Source organism: Ochotona princeps, chromosome 10, assembly GCF_030435755.1.
Source record: "Ochotona princeps isolate mOchPri1 chromosome 10, mOchPri1.hap1, whole genome shotgun sequence".
Classification (NCBI taxonomy): domain Eukaryota; kingdom Metazoa; phylum Chordata; class Mammalia; order Lagomorpha; family Ochotonidae; genus Ochotona; species Ochotona princeps.
The window spans coordinates 75520042-75536455 of record NC_080841.1 but is presented as its reverse complement, the minus strand read 5'-3'; the positions used below and the strand labels follow the sequence as shown (position 1 = coordinate 75536455).

The 16414-nt window shown below is 52.9% G+C and overlaps 1 protein-coding gene across 6 annotated transcripts in view; it reads left to right on the top strand.

Annotated features, from left to right (window-relative positions):
• The first annotated feature begins 2233 nt into the window (after positions 1–2233).
• The window catches only part of SVIL (supervillin), a 205351-nt gene continuing 191170 nt past the window's right edge, over positions 2234–16414 (top strand). For 2 of the 6 annotated variants that reach the window (XM_058669655.1, XM_058669652.1), the window contains exon 1: positions 2234–2486. The gene's annotated coding sequence lies outside the window, so the exon portion shown is untranslated. Of the gene's footprint in view, positions 2487–3182; positions 3449–6640; positions 6703–16414 lie in introns of those variants that run through there. The other 4 variants (XM_058669658.1, XM_058669654.1, XM_058669651.1 and 1 more) reach the window with 4 other exon arrangements.

The window sequence follows — 16414 nt, the reverse complement described above, 5'->3', positions numbered from 1 at the left end:
TGATCTAGCTCTTTGCTAATGCGTCTGGGAAAGCAGCAGCAGATGGTCCAAGTGCCTGGGCCCCTGCGCTCACCTGAGAGACTTGGAAGAATATCACAGCTTCTGTCTTCAGCCTGGTCTAGCTCTGGCCATTTGGGAGAGTGAAGCAGGAGATGGAAGATCTCTCTCCTTCTTTCTCTGTAACTCTGCCTTTCAAATAAATAAAATAAATTTTCCTTTAAAAAAAGTATCAGAACTACAAATAAACCATTTGCAAACAGGCATCAAGTTTGACCAAACCTCTTTGAAAGAATTAACTTATTCCTTAAAGCACAAAGCATGTGCATAAAATCATTCTTGGGGAGAACATCCAATCCACTCTACCAAAGATGGCCAAGGACCCAGTTCATAGTTTAATGGAGACCCTGAGGAAGCAACCCAATGGTTTAAAGGCCTTGGAATGAGACCCATGAAGGGTGCTACGGGAGCAGGGAAGGGGATCTCAGCTCAAACAGGTGGGTGGGCTTCCTGCAACTGCTGGGTGCTGCAGGAGGCTGCAGGGGGAGCGACACCCTCACTGTGGACTATGCAGGCTGCAGGTGCCACTGGTGTGCTGCCCAAGTTGTCTCTGAGTCTGTGGCCCGTGGCACCAGGGCGACAAGTAGAGATGGGCCCAGGAGCTTGAACTGTCTCAGGAAGCATCCAGAGGTCTGTAAAAGGGCAGGAGAATCCACAGATTTCCAGGGGCTGTGGGATCCCTGGAGGGTCACTGGTGAGAAGCCAGGATGGGGTAGGAGTTGCCAAGGAGGACACGGTTGTCAGAAACCAGAGGAGAAAACAGCACAGATGGCCAGCCGAAGCCTTTGGAGAGGAGGGGAGCTAGAGATGCTAGGCTGCTGGGGTGAGGTGGAGGAGCCTGTTGGTTGGGCTCTGTGCCATGCCCTGAGGATGGAGCTCAGTTCTGGGTGTACTTGGTTTACTGCGTCTGGAAGACAGTGGGGAGAAGACCCAGCCTCCTGGTACGGGGAGACAATGCAGAGGACGGACAGAAGGGGCGCTCTAGACTTCAGGTGCTGACACCATTCTCAGGCAGGGTCCCCACTTCCGGAGAAGTCGGCCTGCTTCTTTCCACACTGGTACTTCCGCGCACGAGCTGAGGCCGGGGTGGCTGTTTCTTCCCTGGGTTTTCTGTCTTTCCACCTTGCAACCACCGCACCATGTCCAGATGCATCCACAGCTGTGCATATTCCTCTGAAGGAGGACAGGGATTGCAGCGGGCACCAGGGAAAGGAAAGCTCTTTCTGCACCAGGCTTCCTGGAGGAGTGGGCCCACTCCTCTCACTTCTCCCGCCCCAGATCCATCCCCCCCGAAGGCCTAACCCTCAGCTTCCGGGGGCAAGCCTGCACTGGGGCCTAGGGCTTTGATCCAGATGGTCTAGCTTAAGCAAGTTCCCATGGTACAGCGTCGGGACAGAAGCCCTGGAGGCGGTCAGGCATAGCCCAGCCTACCGCAAGCCCAGGAGAGCCCAGACCTCAGAGCAAACAAATCCTGCCCACACTGGCATTTCCAGCCTCCAGGAAAGCTGGGAGGAAAAAAAAAAAGTCACTTCCTTGCGGTCTTTGGTGCATGGCAGCCAAGGACGATAGGGACTTTTCTCCTTTCTGGTGGGGTTGGAGCTCCTGCAGGAGGGGAGATGACAGAGGCGAAGCAGCAGGACTTGGGAGGGACTTACAGGCCAGCGCTGGACAGAAACATTCAGAAAAAGCCAAGTGCTTTTGCAGCTCCCACAGCCGGATCGTGACCACAGCTGGGCCACTGTGAGACCTGCGTAGTCTCTGTTCTCTGGGGCCATCAAGTGTTCCGAAGTCCCAGGGCGCTTCTGATGGACCTAAAGGGCTGCTGTGCCCACCCGGTGGGTTACAGTCCTCCACCCCCTCAACCCACTCGCCCCTCCCCCACCCCTCCCCGCGTCCCGTGAGGATGCTTTTGAGCGGTCCAGCAAAGACAGTTCATTCTTCGCAGGTGGTCCGAGTGCCAAGGCCACCAAGGTCACTCCCGATTGCCACATGTAGTTCCCCCTAGAACTTGTCCTGAAACGCTGCTTCCCCGCCCTTGGACAACCCTTCCAGCTGCGGGGCCCAGGCGCGCCGCGGCACCCGGGGCCTGGGGGAACCCCTTCGGGCGCGTGCACGCGCCTACGCGCGTCCCCAAGTCGGGAGCGCGCCTAGGGGGTTGGGTCGCGCCAGTCCCGCCGGCCTGGCGCGGCGTCCGAGCCACTCAGAGCGCCAGGCGGCGGACACCCGGGGGCTCCTTCACTTAACACCCGGCGCCCGCGCGCTGCGCCGAGACTCGTGAGCCCGTCGGCTCTCGGGGAAGCAGGAGAGCCGGGTCAGTCCCTTCCCGAAGCATCCCGCGGCCAGCTGTGCCCGGCGACAGGACGGAGGGGCAGGGCGGACTCCTCCTGCGCCTCTTTCAGAGTCCGCCGCCGCTGGGATCCCGCGCGAGGGTGAGTCCCAGGGCCCCTTCGCTGCCTCGGGCAGGTTGGTGTTGGGGACGCACAGCAGGCAAGTGAGAGGGGGCAGGAGCTCACCGGGGGAGGTGACAGCCACTGTCGGGGGGGGGTGCCCGACGTGGACGCACAGGTGTCTCCACCGGTCTCCAGCCCGAGGCTCGCTGAGGATCCTAGTGGGCTACAGGAGCAACTTTCTGGAAGGCGTTTGCTTCCGCCAAAGAGTGAGTCAGCCGGACTCCGGTGTGCCGGCCTGGATGCGCGAGACCCAGCTTCAGGGGGCCGTGGCTGGGGTTCACCCGGACCCCGCTTCTGGCCCCCTGGGACATGGGAGTTGTAGGGAGCCGCGGATAGAGGGCGTGGCGGGTCACAGCCCGCCCCTTTGTTTCTTTAATCCGGACAGCTGCTGGGACACAGGGCACACACTTGTATTGCAATTGTAGCCCTCCCCGTGCCATTCCAGTGTTTGCACAGCACGGCCAGAGTGGGGATTCTTCGCGGTTTTCTGGGCGGGCGGGCGGGCGGGAGCTGAGCCTGTCCCAAAAAGGGGCAGAACTCCGGGACGCGAAGCCAAGCTCTGCTCCTTTCGGCCCCGGGTCAGGGATGAGCCGCCGCCGCCGCGGGAGGCGCCAGGGTCCGGACGCCGCGCTCAGATCCGCCTCCTGGGCCCTGCCCCTCCGCTAGGTCCCCGGGGTGCGCCCGGCATGGTGGCCCGGCAGAGGGCGCGCGTCCCCGGTGGCCACGCGGGGCTGGCCAAGGGGAGGGGATTGGTGCGAGCTTTCAGGTAAAGAGCAAAGTGAATCATCTCGAAGTCTGGGGACCCGGGCCCCCTGCTCCCGCGGCTCAGGGACTGGGAGTGGCCGCGGCGCTCCCTGAGAAGTCCGACTGGAGAGGCCGTCCGGGACGGGAAGCCGGCGGGTCCTGCTGCCTGAAGGTGCAGGAGACTACTGCTCCGGCTGGTGAGGAAGGGCGCTGCGCGGGGTGGCCCGGGGCGGGACGCGCAGCTCGGGGCTGGGGCCCGACGCCGCGCCCTCCTCTCCCTGGGCCCGAAGTTCGGGGGTCGCTTTTCCTGGGATCCCCCTCCCCGCCAGCCCCTCGTTAGACTTCTGGTGGTTCGGCCAGTGGTGGAAGCTGACACCCCGAGAACCCCGGATCCCTGGCGCAGCGGAGATGGTGGCTGCCGGGGGCCGGCGGCTGCCAGAATTGTAACAAAGGCGCGGCGCTGCTGCCGCTTCCACCCACTTCCGTCCCGGGCGCGCCCTGGCGCGCGCCTCCGGGAGGAGCGGCCCGGCTTTCTTGTTGCCCTCGGCGGAGTTTCGGGAAGTTCGTGCCGGTGCCCGTTACGCGCGCTGAGGAAGGGCGGGGACGCGTGCGGCCCCCGAGCAGGGACGCGCGAGGGCTCTGGTGGTCACGGGGTCGGGGGAAGGAACGGCTAGGGTGGCTTCCCCACACGCCTCTTCCGGGCCCGGCCCCCCGCGCCTCCGGGACCCGCGCCTCCGGGACCCGCGCCTCCGGGACAGGACCTGCAGGTTCCGAGCGGGCGGGTGCCGCGAGGGGCGGGGCTTAGGGCGCGAGTGACAGCCGGCGGCGCCGGGGGTCCAGCCACCTGGAGCGGAGTTGCCGGAGCCCGAGAGGCGTGGTCAGGCGCGGTGCGGCTGAGGTGCTGTCTGGCGTGGGCTTCTCAGAGAACTTTGTGAGTCTGGCGCTTGGCTGGGAATGGAAGTCGCATGGGAGGGACTCGGCCACCCTGGCCGCTGGAGGTGGCTGCGAGAGAAGGGGCAAGAGGCGTCTCCCGGACCCTGGGCAGCAGAGAAGAAAATGCTGCTGAAGAGAAGCCCCGCCCCTCCCAGCCCCAGAATCCTGGGAGTAGCATTAGGCTGCTCTCCTGCCCTGTGTCTCACTGGCCGCACCGTGGTGTCTCACTGTTGTCCAGGAAAATCACCAACAGGCTTGTGTCTGGCCTGTACGAGAATCTTGCTAAGTCTCCTGGACCTCCAGGTTCGGGTCTGATGGACTTCTGTTGGCATCAGCTCCTTGGCTGCTCCGCGGAGCTTGATAAATGCAGTCAGAGGCGACTCGGAGATCCGTGGGACTTACAGGAAAGTTACAGTCACACATTTAGCTCACCATAGCTCTCTGTGGTCTGGCCAGGGACACTGGCCCCGTGGTCGGGAGCTCTGCACAGCCTGGAACTCTGTTTTAGCTGTGGCAGGGAGCTGGTGCGCCCAGCCTGTTCATAAGTTGTGTGTGTTGAAAACAAAGTGGTGTCGGCCTAGGAAGTAAACCACAGGCCTTGTTGCATGCATCTCCAGGTTTTAATGTAGGAGTTGGCTGTGTCCTGAAGGTTCTTGCAGTGCATTGTCTGAAAAACAGATTGTTAAAACCCTGGATTGATGGTTGGGGACTCAGAATGTCCTAGGTCCTGCAGCCATGGCGAGAGCGAGGTGGGATGATTTCAGGGTGGCAGGCTGGATTCCTGCATTGCCTCCCCTCAACCCCAGCCTCCCCCATGGGTAGCTCCGTGACCTAGGGCAGCAGTCCAGCTTCTCTGAGCTTCGTGTCCCTCTTTGGAAACAAAATAACAAGTGCCTGCTGGTTTCAGACTCTCACGGTCAAATGAGATAATTCCTGCAAGTCCAGTCCTTAGTAGGAACAGGCGTGGGATAAGCCGTCACGTGCCACACCCGCATCTTGCCTCAGAGTACTTGGGGTCAAATCCCACCTCTGTTTCTGATTTAGCTTCTTGCTAAGGCGCACCTTGGATGTAGCAGGTGATGGCTCCAGTGCTCAGGTCTTTGCCACTCACACCGCCAAAGACCCAGATGGATTTCATGGCTCCTTGCTTCAGCCTGCCTCAGCCCCAGCCATGGCAACTATTTGGAAAATGACCCAGAAGATGAGAGATCTCTCTGTGTCTCATTTTACCTCATCTCACCCTGTGCCCCCACTAGTCTGCCTTTCAAATAAATAAATAATGAAAAGGTACTTAAATCACAGTGTTTAGCTCATGGTAGCATCATAACAACTGCTAACAGATGACAATGGGACAAAGTTCTTTTCTTCCTCCCTCCTGATCTCCCAGGTGGGAAGTTTGGGATAGAAAACTTAATTCAGTTGCCAGAGGGTCTTAGGAAGGGCTTCAGGACTGTAGGGGTCCCCCCCTTGTCCATCCCACCCTGCCTTCCAAACTGGCCTTCTGGTGGTATAGCTTCCCTTTGAATATTTTTAATAGCCATGATGACAAGATTTTAAGATATAACCTGCCAACTACATCAGCTGGAGAAAAGTAGTTTCCATTCAGAAATCACCTGTAGCTCTGGAAACAAGTACCTGGCCAGTGAATGTCTGGCTGGCCCCGTCTTGGAAAGAGGGACCATTTTTCTGGGTAAAGAGCAGATGAGGCCTTTCCGGAGAGTCTGTAGAGAGAGCCACTCTGCAGAAGAGGAAGGAAATATGGAGCTAGAGCGTTTCATAAATAGTTGCTCAAATATGGTAAGCCATATGCTATCTGGAAGTCACTCAACCAACTTGTAGGGTGTCAAAGTAAGGGACGGTGAAGATGACCAACTGCTGTAGTATCGAGTCCCTGAAGACTGGCTCTTTCTCTGCTATGTTTAATACTTCTTGGATTTTCATTCAGCTGCTCTCTTCTAAATAGTGGGCTGCAGCATGAGAAAGAGTGTATCATTATATTACCATTAAATACCACTTGATGGGGTATGGTTATAAGCCAAGTTCCCTGTAAGTGCATGGCCTGAGTATCGGGAGAGGGAACTCTCCTTATTTAGTCTTTGCATTTGCAAGTGAAGTGCAGCTGTTTTTGGCTGCAGAAGAAAAATGAGCTGAATGTGTAACCAACTGTAAGCCATGGGCAGCAGTGTGTGCCCCCTAACCCGGGTTAGGAGGGAGATCCTGGCTTTTGTTGCCATTTGCTGCATGTGGAGCCACTTGTTGCACTCCCACTGCGAAGAAAGAAGCAGCTGCCAGGCATGCGCCAGCTCTGCCAGCTCGCCAGCTCCGGGCTGGGCTGTGGCTTGCCATTGTAGGCAAGGAGGAGGACAGGCCAGCCTTATTTTGGATCGCAGAGCAGGGGGGTTAAAAGCGGCTTGCTTTTCCCGGCTGTTGTCCTACTTGCGCATATGGGAGAGAGCTGCCAGCTGCGGGAGCAACTGCACTTGCGAGACTTGCTGCTTTTGTTCTGTCACCCAGGAAGGTAAAACCCCAGTCTTTGTTACCCTGAAGCCATTGTAAATAGTCTTGGTTCTGTGATGTCCGTGTTATTCTAGATAAGGCTTGTCTGGGGGACAGGCTTCAAAGAAAGGTCAGAATTGACATTTGGTTCTGAGTAAATGGTGTTTAAGGAAAACCAACATTTACGGTTTTTCTGTACTTGACATCTAAACTGCTTTTCTGTTTCATTGAGTAACAAAGGAATGGATCTAAGACTGAGATGACTTTTTTTATTTTAATTGCCAAATGAATCAGGTTTAGTTAGACTTTTTAAAAAATTATAGGATGGCTATAAAGCTGGCAGGTGGCTCCCAGCAATATTTTCGTGTGATCAGAATGTGATTTTTTGCATTGCATATGAGGAGAATGTATTTTGAGGCAAGTTGAGTTTTCAAGAAGTTGCTGCTTCTCTGAGCTGCTTTAGTATAAGTCAGTGAAGCTTTTGTGGGCTGTTTATAGTGTGACCTGGCCTTGGGGGGGGGGGGGACGGCAAGGAAGGAGGCCTGGGCCCTGCTTGGGAATGGCTGACATAAATACACACTTCACCTAGGAGGGTTGTGGAGTGCAGGCAGCACCTATTGTTTGCAGAGCTGTGCTGTCATTGTATCAACTCCAATAGAGCCAGAACAGCAAGTTGATGAGCCAGGAAAAAAAGAAAAAAAAGCCAAGGAGAAGGAGAGCCCAGGGAAGGAGGATAGAAGGGGCATTCTTACCTGGGTTGTGCGCGCCAGGTGCACAGAGGTCAGGCAGGAGGCACAGCTGCCTCACTGCCGCCACCTTAAGAGCACCTGTGGTTGTGAGTGCTGCATCGGGGCCCACCCCGGGAGCCAGGGCATCCGTTGCCATCCTTGGCTAGGATTCCACCAGCTCCGCTCCTCTTTGTTCTATAGAAGATGATCACATAAACCAGGGACGCTGGGTATAGCCCGCCCTCCAACTCTGAGTCTCCTCCCACTCTTGGGGGCTCTTGCTCTGGAAGAGGCCCTAGAACAGCCCTGTGGCTGCCCCTTTGCGTGTCTGTGAGTCTGTGCTCTGGTCGCTTTGGCAGTCACAATAGATTTTGAGTTCGTTTTCCTGAGAGACTCTGAAGATTGAGACCCCCACCCTACTCCCATCCCAGTGGGTTCTCAGGGCTGATGATTTAATTGAGGGGGAAAGGGTAGAGGAAGGGTATTTTGGGGATCAGGCACAAAAGGGAAACAGGCATGTAGAGAACTTGCCCAGGCTAGAACTAGAACTGGAACCTTCTAAGGCAAATGCCAGCCTTGGCCCTGGTCAAGGCTTGGGAGGGTCAGCTTGTCCAAGGTTAGAGCTTCTTTTGTCGATCACTCTATCCCGGGATTTCTGGTGTGTGCTGTCGTCCTGGGGACTTCGCAGTGGGTTTGCACACCCCTCCTCCACCCAGCTGCACTTTGCAGTTGTTCTACCCAGTTGTGTTTCTCCATGCTCTCCAGTGCACACTTGCTCATATTCTCACCACAGACACCCTTCCGGCCTGTCTACACGCCCACCCACGTGTACCCCGAGGCCCATCCTCCTTTCTTCATGCACCAGCCCGGCTCCATTCAGTCCCCCTTTGTACCAGAAAGCTGTGGATTCCTGTCGGCTGCAGACAGAGGATCGGAGCGAGTCCACGGAGTGCTGTCCGTAGTGGGACTGTTGAAAAAAGAAAATCAGCTGGCCCCACTCCCCACACATCCTCCCACCTCACCAGGACACAGTGACCTGCCTTTTTCCTTCCCTGAAGGCCCCTGAAGGTGGGCTTCTGGAAGGTCAGAAGCAGCAGGAGGAAGGTGAGGCGCTTTGGGGATGCATAGGAGACCCACCTACTCAGAGCTTTTTTCAAGTCTTCCTTGCCCCCCAGGAACCCCCATGAGACCCCCAGGTTTAGCTGCCCCCCTCTTTTTCTGGGACCCCTTATTCCCTCCCAGGAACTTGCTTCTCTTGCTCCCAGTCTGTTGGCCACCCAGTCACCTGCTGGCCACCTCCTGCCTGCACAGGGTTTCAGGTGTCTTGGGGATGCCCGCTCGCCTCGGGCGCCCTTGTCGCCATCTGTCATCGGTGTTTTGTTGCTTCCTCCAGCCTATGCTGGACTCTGGGTTAAGTTCCCCTGCCCCCCATCCTATCTGATACCTGCTCTGCTCCGTACAGAGGTAGTCCTGTCCTGCGTCCTCCAGCCGTATCTAGGGTTTCCCTGCTCTGTGTGGCTCCGCTCCTACCCAGGCTGTCCTGATCTTTTTCTGCCTTTCTCCTTTTTTTGGCAGCTCCCATTTCTTTTCCCTTCCAAGCCATTGACAGTCTTCCCTGCCCCTCCCCACCCAGCTGCCCCCCACTCCTCTTGCCTTGTACCCTTCATTTGGCAGAACTGAGCCTATTAAATACCCCACCAGTGTTTATTTTATTCTTATTATTATTTTATTTTTAGAGGAAATGGTTTCTTGGAATTCACACTCGGAAACCCCAGTATGAGAAACAGTCAGGTGGCCAGATGAGGGCACTGACAGGCCTGGACTTTGGGGAGTGGGAGATAATGGCTTGAACTTCACTTTGACTTTTCCATCCTGGGACAGCAAATGAGTGAGGAGTAGGCTTGCTCTAGGTGACCTTTCCCTGTGCAACTGGAGGTTGCCACCCCACCAGAACAGAAGTAAAGGTTGTTTCTGAAATGATGACGCCTGCCCAGTGTGTTTTCGGAGATACTTGGAAGGGGGTCTGGGCTGCGTGGCTGGATTGGCTCTCATGGCTGTCAGCGAGGACTGGTGAGACGGGGCTTTGGGATGAGGAAGTCAGGCAGTGGTGTATTCCAGCTATGGTGGCCTGGGCCTGGGAGGTGGCACTGCAGATGGGTCATAAAGAGACCTTGGACAGGCTGCATCTGATAGAACCAGCCATTGTTTTCTTCTGGGCTGGAATTGTGAGAGCTTGGGGCAGGGCTGCCTGTTGTGTGGCCCAGCCGGGGTGGCTCTGTGGCATTTGCCAGGCACTCAGGGGTCCTGCCACCTGGCATTCACATGCTGCCTAAAACTGCCTTTTTTTCTACAATTGTATTTTTTGGTGTCCATTGCTTAATGTATTTGTTTTCAAGTTCTGTCAGGAGCAAGCAGTGCTCTCTGAGGCCCTTAGGAGTTCTGTTGGCCAGCAGGGCAGGAGCGCAGGTTTGTGGGTTCCCCTGGCTGTGTGGCCGTGTTTGCAGCCCTGGGCTGGAGCTGCTGTGTGCGTAGCCTGAGGTACACCCAGACCACAGTGGCTGCGCTCCAGCCTTGTCCTCTAATTGGCGTTGCTGGATCCAGTCTTGATGTGGTCATTGGCTTGGTATCCTCCTTCCCCAGTTACTCATCTCCAGTGGCATCTGGAGAAAGGTTTTAAACTTGGAATTCTATAGGAACAAGAAAGGCATGTCCTCAAATGTGGTGCTGTCCAGATGTGTACTGTCCAATGGGTCGTTCGTTTGTTGGACTAATGTCTGTGGACCACATGATGTGTCTCTGTGTATATGCTTATAATGTGTATGAGTATGTATGTTTGTGTGTATGTGCTTATAGGTACATGTGTGTATCTGCATATCTGTGTGCCTGTATAAGTGTATGTGTATATGTCTCTGTGTATTTATGTTTGTATATAGATGTGTGTGTAAGTGTGTGTTTCAGTGTGTTGGTGTGTGTGTGTATGGTTGTGGCTGTGTGCGTACATGTCTGTGTCTGTGCATAGGCATGTGTACTTGCATGGTTGCATCTGTATATATTTGTGTGTGCACACGTGCACAGGCACCTGCATGTTCTGTTGGGGTTGTGAACATGGAACAGCAGGTGTCCTGCCTGCAGAGAGCCTACAGTTGTGAGATGCTGTGATGCCAGCAGACATGTAAGGATGCTGGGGTGGATGTGCTGTGGGGGCTTGTTGTCCTTCAGCTTGCTCTCTCGTTCTCTCCCTCTCTCAAGTATTTGTCCATTTGAAAGGCAGAGTGACAGAGAAGGAGATCTTCCATCCACTGATTCACCCCCACCCCCAGATGCTGCAATAGCCCAGGCTGTGCCAGAACACAGAGGGGAGCCAAGAGCTGTAATCTAGGTGCAGGAAGGGGTCCAGGCATTTGCGCCATCCTCTGCTGCTTTCCCAGGTGCATTAGCAGAAAGCTGCATCAGAATGGAGTGGCGGGGACTTGATCTGGTACTGATACGGGATGCTCACGCTGCAGGTGCCTGCTTCACTCACTGTGCTGCAATGCCAACAACCCATGCTGCATCTCTTAACACAACTTAGAAGCGAAAGGCTCAGCAGATGGAGTGTGAGGTTCTTCAATGATTTGGCTGAAAAACTGGATTGAAAAGATAAGATTTTAAATAATTGTTTTATATTATAATTATTATAATTGCTTTATAATGATTACATGGTTGGTTGATCAGGGTGGGAAGGATTGAGGTTTAGGGAAAAGTAGGTGAACTCATTGTATCCAAATTTGTTATTTCTTCTTGTTTCTAGGGGAAGGGGAGGAATAGAAGGGGAAGACACACCTGACTTTCCAAATGTCCCAGTACCCAGGGATGGGAAACCGCCACCTGATGTGTGCATATCCCAAGAGTTCTGCCCAAGTGGTTTGGATAGTTCTGAAATGCTATAGATTTCACTGATCCAAGGATGACGTAGCCCTCCCAGTGTCCATTGGCTGACATAGTTGACCTTAAGTTTCCATTAACCCAGATTTTTTGCTGTCATTGTTTAGCTGGGGTAGTTGTTCTGTTCTCCTTGTTCTGTTACGGTACAACATGAGTTGCCATATTATCCATTTGCATCAGGGTCTGTGTCTACTATTTCGCCTGAGGAGGATATGTTCTTGCAGGTGAGCCCAAGGACCCAGGTCAGGCGGCCTGAGCCCTACCAGAGTCCCCACTCCCAGGGCTCATGAACCTGGCACACACTTTGTAGGTGGGCCAAGAGACCTCTGGGCAAGGTGACTGAACCCCACTGGGTCCCCCACCCCCAGGGATTACAAACCCGGCACCTACCATACAGGTGGGCCAAGAGACCTGGGCCAGGCAACCTGAGCCCCACCAGATCCCCCACTTCCGGGGCTCAAAGTTTATCTTTTGTAATCAGCATGTAGATTTCTCACAATACCCATTTTCAGTGACCTTTTGGTATGTGTGGATTTCAACATGTTTTGCATCCAAACAAATTTATCTTTTGATTCAGCAACCAGTAAACTCTGAATTTTTGTTTTTTAAGATTTCTTCATTTATTTGAAAGTCAGAGAATCAAAGAAGGCGGGAGAGACAGAAAGAGAGAGATCTTGCATCTACAGGATCAATCCCCACGTGAGTGCAATGACCAGAGCTAGGCTAATCCAAACTCTCTCCAGGTCTCCCATGTGGGTCTCAGGGACCCACGACGTATATGGGCTATCTCAGCCATTAATTCTCCCAGGCACATTACCAGGGAGTTGTATCGGAAATGGATCAGCCAGGACTTGAATAGGCACTCTGGGGTGAGGATGCTGGTGTCACCTGTGGTGATATCACCAGCCCTTAGATCTGGGTTTGCACTCAGATGCAGAACCATCAACCTTTTGCAGCAAATGAGAGGATGCATCGGCATATTCTTGGGTTCACTTCTGCTCGCTTCTCCCTCTATGCAAGCATGAATAGTCGCGAGGCAGAATTAGCTAGGAAAGCCATTGGGGATGATGATTGGGGTGATGTCAGGAAAGCCATTGGGTGATGCCAGGAAAGCCACTGAGGATGAGGGGTGATACCAACCTCCCGTCCGTGCCCGGGAAGCTGATATGCAGGTGTGTGTTTTCTCTGAGGTTCCTTATACCCTGTATGTGGTCAACTGCATTTACTTTTTACAAAACAATTTTATTTATTAATTTGAATGAGAGACAGAAAGAGTAAGTGAGAGCTCTCAGGTGCTGACTTACTTCCCAAATGCCTACGATGATTGGGGCTGGGCCAGGAACCCAGAAGCCCGGAACCCCTTCCGGACCTCCTGTGTGGTGGCTGGGATCCAATACCTTGAGCCATCACCTGCTGCCTCCCAGAGCCTGCTGGAGCAAGAAGACGGACGGAGCAGGAGATGCTGCGACCCAGCTCCCTGCCTCCTGTTTCCATGTTCCCTGGGTTTGACTTTGATGTTCCAAACATACTGAGTTCATGAAAGTGATTCTACTTCAGGTCCAGTTATTGGGAAAGTCGCTTCCTCCTTAGGGTCCAGCTCTCAAAGGGACCATTCTTGCAGAAGCAGCATCCCTTAGGATATGATGCTGTGCCCCAGGGCACGCTCCTAGGCTATCTGTCTTCCTCGTCTGGGGCAAAGTTCCCAGAAACCTTAGGACTGCCTCTTAAGGCCAGCAAAGCTGTTTCTGGGAGTTTGCTGTAATGGTGAAGTGGCCGCTTGGGGCGCTGCATCCCCTATCAGAGTGCTGGGTCAGAGGCCAGCCCTCATCCTGTGTGTTTCCTGTTGGTGTGCCCACAGCAGGCAGCAGCTGATGGCTGCAGCAGCTGAGTCTCTATCACCAGATGGAGGCCCTAGATCCTGGCTTTGGCCTTGACCCAGCCTTACCTGTTGTGAGCCTTTGGCAGTTGGTAACAGATCAGTAAATGGAGCACTCCTTGTCTAATCTCTTTACCTTGCAGAAAACAAGCAGGCACAGTTGTGGTTGCTAAACATACTGGCCTGACAGGTTGGGGAAAAGCCTATACTTTTTCTTTTTCCTAAAGATTTATTTATTTACTTGAGAAGCAGTGTAGCAGAGGGAGAGACACACAGACAGATGTTCCACCTGTCGGGTCACTACCCAGATGCCTGCAGTGACAGTAGCCTTACAAATAAAGTTTTAAAAAAGAGTAGCAGGCATTGTGGCAGAGGGTCAAGTCCCCACTTACAATGCTGGAGGTATGAATCCTGGCTGCTCCACTTCCAATAAAGCTTGCTGCTCCTGTGCCTGGGGAAGCAACAGAAGATGACCCAGGTGCCTGGGCCCCTGCAGCAACAGGAAGTTCTTGGCTCCTGGCTTGGCCTGACTCAGGCCTGACTCAGCTCTGGCCATTGCTGTCATCTGGGGAGTGAACCAGTGGATGGAAGATCTCTCTGTCTCTCCTCCTTTCTCTCTGTTAAAAAAAAATTATATGTCTCTCTCTCTCTCTCTCTCTCTCTCTCTATATATATATATATATACTTACATATATATATATTTTTTTGACTCAGAAATTTTCCAATTGTCTTGCAAAGATTGGTCATCATCATATACTTCTGACATTGCATTTCCAGGAAAAGGAAAAACGTATTATATGCTTGACCAGAAAATTACATGGTTAAGAAGTTTTGGTTGCTTATTTATATAAACCCAACGTCTATTTTTTAAAATTTCCTCATCATTTTTTAGAAAAAAAAAAAATGAAAGTTTTCATCACATAGCATTTTTTTTTCCCCTTCTGCCCTTGGTTCTCACAACATCGGAGGCAAACACAAGTAAGTTACAACGGGCAGTGGAAATACTTTATTTTTTTCCAGGAACAAATTGGTTCCATCTTTAGTAACTTGGCTTATTTGGAAAAAAAAAAAAGAGAGAGAGAGAGCTGGTGGGAAACCTCTTCCTTCCACTTGTAGCACCAGTGTTGAGTCTGGGTTGAGAAGCCGAGGGCAATATTGATACCGCTCCTGGCGTCTGTTAACACACCTGTGCTTTGCTGGCTCCCAGCCCTGTGCGGTGTTCCTCCCCAGATACCTCTTCAGTTAGAGGTTGGCTCCGAGCAGTGAAGGGCCATGGCTGTGACCTCTTTCCTTCAGGCGTTTTCTGTCCTCCAAGCTTGGAAGCTACTGGTGGATGCCCCTGGATGGCTTGACATTGTACAACCATGGTTCTTCCACTGCAGGTTTTCTTGTTTTGCATATGCATTTTTGCCATTGTGTCCAGCTTTGGGGAAGCTCATTGACTTTGCTGCTCCATCCTCCAAAGCCTCTGCCTCCGCTCTGGCTGTGCTGCCATCCCATGCTGCTGGTTCTAATCCCAGCTGCTCCACTTCCCATCCAGCTCCCTGCTTGTGGCCTGGAAAAGCAGTCGAGGATGGCCCAAAGCCTTGGGACTCTGCACCCACCTGGGAGACCTGGAAGAAGCTCCTGGCTTCAGATCGGCTCAGCTCCAGCCTTTGGGCCGGTTGGGGAGTGCATGAGAGATGGAAGATCTTTCTATCTGTCTCTCCTTCTCTCTGTAAACATGACTTTCCAATAAAGATAAATCAATCTTAAAGAAAAATAGATGTCACAGTGTGAGAGAATAGAGAAAAAAATGGTAAGTCAAAGGACTGCTCTCTCTTTGTTTTTGTTGCTGCTGTTCTTTTGTTTTGTCCTACTTTTTAAAAAACATGTTGATCATCCAAAAGCCAGTTTGTTGTTGTTGATACAGAGAGAGTTCTAGCTTACAAAATGTGCAACATGATCACCGCTACTCTTGTTTTTCCTTCTTTTTCAAGGGTTGACTTACTTGTTTGACAATCAATGTTACAGGGAGGGGGAGGAGGAAGAGAGAAGAAAGACAAAGCTTCCATCTGCTGGTTTACTCCCCACATAGCTGCAGCATCCAGGGCTGGGCCCGCCCAAAGCCAGGAACCATGATCCTCTGCTGAGCCATCTTTCACTGCTTTTCCAAGGTCACTCATAGGGAGCTGGATCAGAAGCGGAGCAGCCGGGACATGAGCCTGTGCCCCAATGAGATGCTGGTGCCACGGGCAGCGACTTAGCCGACTAAACTTCATCCGAGCCCTGGTTTCTTTCAGCAGCTTTACTGAGGTATAATTTTGCTACTGTCTTCTTGGCCCTGGAGCTGGGGTTTCGAAGGAAGATTGAGGTCAGTGTTAAGTTGTAATTTTTTAACTTCTAGGGCTTTGTGATATTGTTACGGGTCAATGACAACACTGTTTGCTTGATAGCTGACGTCTGTTTGCCAGAAATTCTGTAAATGTTGGTATATGCAAGGCTTATGTCTGCTGACACCCCACTGAATGTGTGAGTCTAAAAAGAAGGCAAAGATTAGCTTAACTATGGGTAACACTTTCGCTGTCCAGGTACTTCTTCATCTTCTGTGATTGTAGCAGCAACCAGTGGCCACAGTTTCTCAAAAACTTCACATTTAAGAATGCTTTCAAATACACCTCATATTAACTTTGTGTTAAAGGCGTACATCTTCAGGTCTTTCCTTTATAGCACAGGAAAGTAAGGCTCAGACAGAACAGTGTTCTATCCAAGATGATGGGGTGGATGTGGGGGCCGTGGTGGAGAAACTGGTTATGAGGTCCACACTCTGGGGTCCAAGTGCCTGGGATTGAGTCCTGCCTGGCTCCCCACTCCAGCTCCCTGCTCACCTCTGTGCCAAGGAGGCTCAAGTCCCTGGGTCCCTTGCAGGCCACACGAAAAGCCTTGATTGCATTGCCAGTTGCTCGCTTTACTTCTCTGCATCCATCTGTTTTGGGCATCTGGGGAGTGAGCCATTGAGTGGAATATCTCTGTCTTGTGTCCTTGCAAATAAAAACAGAAAAACAATGCATCTGTTTCTTGCTTCCTTCTTTCCTTCTTCCCTCCCTCTTTTCTTCCCTTTCTCTCACTTTCTCTCTCTCCTGCCTGCCTGCCTACCTGCAAACAGCAGGTAGCAAGATCCATTCTAGAATTAAAATCTTCTGAATCCAGCTCTCTTTTTCCCAGTT